The following is a 7022-nucleotide window of genomic DNA, read 5'->3' on the forward strand; positions in this document are numbered from 1 at the left end:
ATGCGTAGTGACAGGTGTAAGGCACATGGCACGGAAGATAACGGTAACGACGAGTCTTCATCACGGGAAGGACATCCCTGAGACGAGCTATCGCCTCGCGGGCTGCCATCTGCATAGCATGCCTCTCCGTAGGCATGGCTCTTCCCATGAACCGGAAGCGGCGTAACTCACCACGCCCTCCCCTGAACTGCACCGCGGCCTGGTGCATGGTCAGACTGTCGTTGACTCGGTGCTGGTAGAGTGTGAAGACTGGGCGCACGGATGGCCCCATCGCGACCTGAACGATGGAAGAAAGAAGCTTGACGAACCCATCGGGTACGTTGGCGAAGGTCTGAGACTCGCAGCTGACGTCGGCCATCTACAAAAGTAGGCAAAATTCTGCAGGGTCAGATCATAAATTTATGCTGACTGACAGAAAATGACTACCATTGCAAAAATATAAATTAGCTCTATCAGGCTAATAACCAATTAGCGATCGCACCTAGTGGCTTCCTACAGTCAGCCTGGCTCTGGTACCAAGCTTGTCACGACCGGTTTTCCAATAAAAATATTTATTGAAAAGCCAATCTTTTAAGTCCAGTATGAGAGAAATCCTCCACACTGGCAGACAAATTCTTGATACAATAAGCCAGTAGCATAAAATATATTACAGGGTCGAACTACGGTTGCTCAACCAAATTATTACAAGCACGCCAATAATCATACATAATGGCGGACAGAACACAGTGGTGTGGAGACATACTACTGACTCAAGGATAGGCTGGTGGTGGAAAAACACAGCGGGGAGAGAAATACAAGACTCTACGTCTGTCATCTCATCGAGCGTCGAGGAGAGGCTCGATGAATTTATTTGGTAGCGGAAGCGGATATAAAACAGTGGCCAAATCCAGGGTCGCACAAGACTGACTGGGACTCCTCTAAGTGTCGGGCTCGCTATCGAACTCTTCATCCATGAGATCGCCTTCGTCAGCATCTGGCCAAATCAACAAGCCAGTGAGTACTTTGAAAGTACTCGCAAGACAGTTCGGACGTAAGATATAACAAATGCATGCATGGATGCAACATGATTAATTCCTTAATGCACAATAAATAAAACTGGCATAACGGGTAAGTAAAAAGGGAAAACGGCGGTAGTCCGCCTGAAATTCCACAGAACATAAATAAGGACCGATCGGGTGTCTGAAGCGACGCCTCGAAAGGTGAACAAATAAAAATAAGGAAAATGATGCCACAGTCGGGCATCTTAGCGACACCACATAAAGGGCTTTTAAAAGAAATGCCACGGTCGGACGTCTGAGCGACATCGCAGAAAGGGCTTTAAAAGAAATGCCACAGTCGGACGTCTGAGCGACATCACATAAAGGGCTTTAAAAGAAATGCCACAGTCGGACGTCTGAGCGACATCACAGAAAGGGCTTTAAAAAGAAATGCCACAGTCGGACGTCTGAGCGACATCACATAAAGGGCTTTAAAAGAAATGCCACAGTCGGACGTCTGAGCGACATCACATAAAGGGCTTTAAAAGAAATGCCACAGTCGGACGTCTGAGCGACATCGCATAAAGGGCTTTAAAAAGAAATGCCACAGTCGGACGTCTGAGCGACATCACATAAAGGGCTTTTATTCACAAGTAAATAATACTCATAATAAACATTCAATTCATGAAAACAAACGGGTTAGTCCATCCACAGGAGTGATCATTTAACCGGACTTAGCACTCATGCGATTCACCGGAGTCTCTGTCATCAAAGCTGACAATTGATTAGGATAAGAAGGAACGAAACTTGACATGGAAGAGATGATTTGGAGGAATATATGACTCTGCAGAGTTTGTACAAAATTTTTCCCACAGTCAACGGATTTCCGTAGTCACGAAGGACTAGTTCCGTTTACGGTATTTCAGAAGAAAACACAGCTAACCGGTACACACCCATCCTACCTCTCGATGCTAGGAATCACCCTAGTCATCGTCCAAGAAAAACTTTTGAGACGGGGAGATCACAATCTCGAATAGCATGGGATCAAATTTATATACGCGCGCTCTAAGGGGTGCCCCCCTCTCGGTCCCAACCGGAAACACCCATGCCCCCTGACCGGATGACTGGCTTTAATCCAGGGCCATGGAACCATCATCACGGCCTCTCCTCTTTGGTGTGTACCATGAAAGCGGTTTGGAACTTACTAAACCATATTCCTTGCGGAAAACATGTGGTAGTACAAGGAAGGAAATGATAGGTACTGGACCGATATGGTTTGACACTGAAGTCACATAGTCTGGCGTAAGACTGGCATGCTACAACACTGCCGTCGTACCCATCCTCATGCCAACACATGGCCATTCATATTCACATTCATCCACGTATGGATCATCGAACTCACTTACCTCATTATCACATAAAATAACGTTCATCGGTATACTCACCGGCATGCCATGAAACTAACTAAATGCAAAACATGCCAAGACACTCATCATATCAAAAGTTCAAACATGCTTGCCTGGTTCAGAGTAGTCGGAGCCTAGCTCGGTGAAGTTCGCGGCTCCGTCACCTCCTTCGGTATCTACGTTTAAAGAAGATATATGCGCTAACGTAAATACCAAGGAGAGCACAGAAGGTAAACCAAATATTTTTCAAATAAATCTGATAAAAAACTAGACAAAATTTTAAAGAGAACAGAAAAAGAATCAATCAAAAATACTTTTCTGATTAAAAGTTATAAGGGTTTTTGTCCAGGGACTTATCTGTAATGAAACAGAAGATTTCCAGGGGCTAGTTTATAAAAGCAGAAAACGCTTCGGTAGCGATTACGCCAGCCCGAAGAGAAAACGTATTTGGCAGAAGGCGTTTTCAGATAACGCTTCGTTTAGAAAGGACAGAGAGGCTGACAGCGGGTCCCACTTGTCATGTTTAAATTTTCAAATGGGAGGGACGAGGCTCGTCGGCGCCCGAGAGCTGCTGTGGTCGCCGGCGGCGATCCACGGCGAGGCATGGGGATCAGAGGTTACCAATGTGCTCACCGTGTCCTTCCGCAACGGTGGGTGGTGGTGTTGGTCGCCGGTGAGCAGCACGTCGACGGCGGTCTCAACTCCGGCGGACGGTGGTTCGGGCGTGGATGGAGCTCGTCGGAGAGGGCTGCAAAGATTAAATTGAGGTGGGGGTTAGACTACTGGGTGCAAGAGAGGGCTACGGACGAGGTTTGGGCGCCGGAGGTGGCCTCACCGAAGTGAATCGAGCTGGAGGCCGAGGCGGGGCGAGGCGGCCGGAGCTGGGGGAGGAGACCTCCTCGAGGTCCCCCTAGTGGCCTGGCGGGGTGTTGGTGAGTAGTGGAGGTGCTGCGTGCACGAGAGTGAGCTCGGGACCCCTTTATATAGGCGGTCCGAGGCGGTTGCCGTGAACGAGGATCACCGGCGAGCGATTACGGTGGCGCAGTGCTCGGTCGGGGTGGTTAGGGGGTCGAGCATCATCACGGAGGTCCAACGGGTCCGTTTTGGTGTTGAACTGGCCGGGGTTTGGGTGTTAAGGGCGAGCTCGACGGAACGGTGATGGTGCGGGCCCGTCGGCGGCGGAGAGCGCGTTCCGTGCTTGCCGGCCACGGTGGCTGTGCTACGGGCGTGCGCTGGCGTGCATGAGGCCACGCGGAGAGCCAGGGAGCGATGGGCGGCGCGGAACGGCGTTCTGCCGTGGTGTGCCTCCTGTCGGCCGCCACGGGAGGTCCCGACGCCGCAGAAGACGCCGGCGAGGGCGAGCCAGCGCGCTACCGACGCCAGGAAGGCTCCACGCACGCGTGTGCAGCTTCGGACAAGAGGAAGAGGCGGCGAGGAACGTGCCAAGGGCACTGTGGCCGCGTGACTGAAACTGACGGACTGAAGATGACACTGAAAACTGAATTTTCTGAACTATGAACAGTAACAGTGCCCACCAGGTGTTCGACCGAATGAAATTGGCCTCTGGTGATTTTTCCTTGAGCTGATTTTTGGTGGAGTGGCTTCTCCTTGCTCAGATAGGCTGCCTGAATTTTGGTGGAATTTTTGGAGGAGTGTAGATATGAATTTCACCAAATTTGGCAAATCTGGTCCAAACTTGCAGAGACTGAATTTTGAAAAATTTGAAAAGAGGAGGAGTGGATCAAGATGGTTCTGGGTTGTGGGTTCAAAGGACAATCCAGGAGAATTGGTTTGAGGTCAAAACTCAAATGCAATAGGGCACTTGCTTTGAAAATCTCTCAGGCTCCAAATAATTTTCAGAATTGAATTGAGGGAAAAATAATTGGAATAAAAATCCAAAAGCAGTTTGGATTAGTTGGGACAGAGAATTTAGGTTGATCACAAGTTGTAGGGGAGGTTTTGGAGGGGTTTTACCACATGGGCAAAAATGCCAAGTCATGGTGGTTCCAAGATATGAAAATCCCAAATTTCATGGAGTTTTCTTTTTAAAAGAAAAAGATTAAACTCCCAAAAATAATTTTGAGAGAGAACCAACAGAGAAGAAGTTTCAAAAGGTCAAACACCAAAGTTTGAAACCAGAATAAAAACCTTGCCAAAGAAAAGAAAGTTTCTTAAGAGGAAGGTTTTCTAGAAAATTTTAAATGGCCTCTTTTCAAAAACCACAAAGTTTTTGCTGAAAACCAAAGTAAAAATTTTGGAGTGTCACAGTGGGCTATTTATATCCACAAGGCAACCCGACCTGATTTGTCCAAAATGACCCTGGGTCACTCAGGAACTGACACGTGTTCCAACGGTCAGATTTAAAACACACACGGCAACTTTACTTGGGCTACAAGCAAAGCTGACTCATCCAGCTCTGGATAAGATTTGCTCTCATTGTCTTCGCTCGAAGACATAGGATTTGGGTTGAGCATCACTTCAGTCACTCTGACTTAGTTCACTTGGGCCCCACTTAACAGTACGGTGGTTCCTATGACTCAAGAAAAGAAGAAAAGGAAACAACGACACCACATAGTCTTCGCGCTCCATAGTCTTCATGTAATGTCTTCTCATGTCATAGTCTTCAATATGAATATCTTCTCATACCACCATTGTCTTCAATGTCTTCATACATTTTTAGGGGTCATCTCCGGTAGGTAAACTGAATCAATGAGGGACACTACCAGCGTTATCCTGCAATTCTCACAAACGCATTAGCCCCTCAACCAACTTTGTCGTCAATACTCCAAAACCAACTAGGGGTGGCACTAGATGCACTTACACTAGATATTTCAGTTTGAAATGTGGAAGCGCGAACTCATTTTGTCGTCATTCTCTTTTTGGGGGGTGGGGCGGGAGGGTGGCTGGGTGCTAGTGTCCGTACGACACACGCGACCACCATGACACGACCCTGGTCTGCCTGGTGCGCCTACATTTGAATGCAAACGAATCTTCTTTCATTTGCAAACGAATCTTCTTTGATTTGCAAACGAATCTTATTTGATTTGCAAACGAATCGGTATGTATTACCATGCCCATGTTTTCCTTGCAAATAATTAGTCATTCGAAACAAGATACTATAAATTATTTAATGAGGAGTTATTTGAATTAGAATGTGTGTCACATAGTGATCTCCAATTCTAATGTGGATTTCTCATTTCACGATATCCACACTACTTTTTTAATAAAAATTCATATGTATATGATGAACACCATGGTAGTGAGAAAACTTTGGGTGGATTCAAACATATGACCTACAAAATAGCACAACAATCAAGTCAATGTCAACTTTTCCAAACCTAGTACGGCATAAATTCGAAACAATTATCCATATGCATGGTCCTTAGTTCAAATCTTACAATGTACACTAAATTGAAACATCGACATTAAGTCTTGTACTATCTACATTCAAATGTTGTTTTTAGCCCCACCCCATGGCACACACGCTACATACTTCCTGTATCAGTCAATCTTCTTCTCCTAACCACCTTAGGAAGCTATCGGTTTTCGAGACACATTCATTCTTTCTCTCCATGTTCCGATCTCTAACTCTGTCACCCCCTTTTTCCACTCTGTTACCAAATGTATCTACCTCACACACCCGCATTGCAACCCATGTGAGCTCTGTCTCTCTCCTCCCACCCTCTCTCACTGATACATGCATTGCATATCTAGCCCCCCAACCTCTTGTGCGCACACACGCCAGTTGTCTATCTAGGTCACTCCCTCGAGACTGTATCACTCTTTCTTCTGCACTACGGGGCACACTCGCTCAATCTCGCTCTCTTTATATGAGTCTCGATTAACCTCGCTTTCTTTCACACACAAATGAAATATGTCCCTGTTCGGGCCTTGATCGACACACTCTATACTCTCTCACACAGATTGTCTATCTAGGTCAGTCCATCCAAGCTGCCACCACTACCATGCTCACTCAATCTCTCTCTCTCTCTCTCTCTCTCTCTCTCTCTCTGTGTGTGTGTGTGTGTGTGTGTCTCGATTGACCTTGCTCTTTCTCGGACACAAATGATATATCTCCATGTTTGAGCCCAATTCTACATATTTATATTGTATACTCTCTCACGCACATTGTCTATCTAGGTCACTCTCTCCAACCCGTCTCACTCTTTCGATCGCACAACGACCCACACTCGCTCAATCTCTCTCCCTTTATATATGTAATCGATTGACCTTGCTTCCTCCCACATAAAAAATATATCTACATGTCTATGACTGGATCATCTCTCAACCTCTATCTTAGAGCCCTCACCCTTCCCAAAAGCTCAATCGGACAATATCTCTCTAGAGCATATATATGTTTTCAATGAATGTCAGACCACAATCACTTTGTCTCTCTATCTATCTATGTCTCGATTGACCTCACTTTCTCACGCCATATCTTCCACACATTAAAGCTACCTCTCCATCCCTCGCAAAGCCGAAGATATTTACATTGCGGGGGGGACTCCAACCTTGGATTAATCTGTGTAAGCATTTATTCCGGTGGGTTTACATTATATTTTCGTAGCATTCGGCCCGCAACTACTCTAAACACCATTGCAACCCCCGCACCTCCCCCAATTGATTTCCCTCTGGCTCA

The sequence above is a fragment of the Triticum aestivum genome, chromosome 5B (assembly GCF_018294505.1).
Source record: "Triticum aestivum cultivar Chinese Spring chromosome 5B, IWGSC CS RefSeq v2.1, whole genome shotgun sequence".
NCBI lineage: Eukaryota > Viridiplantae > Streptophyta > Magnoliopsida > Poales > Poaceae > Triticum > Triticum aestivum.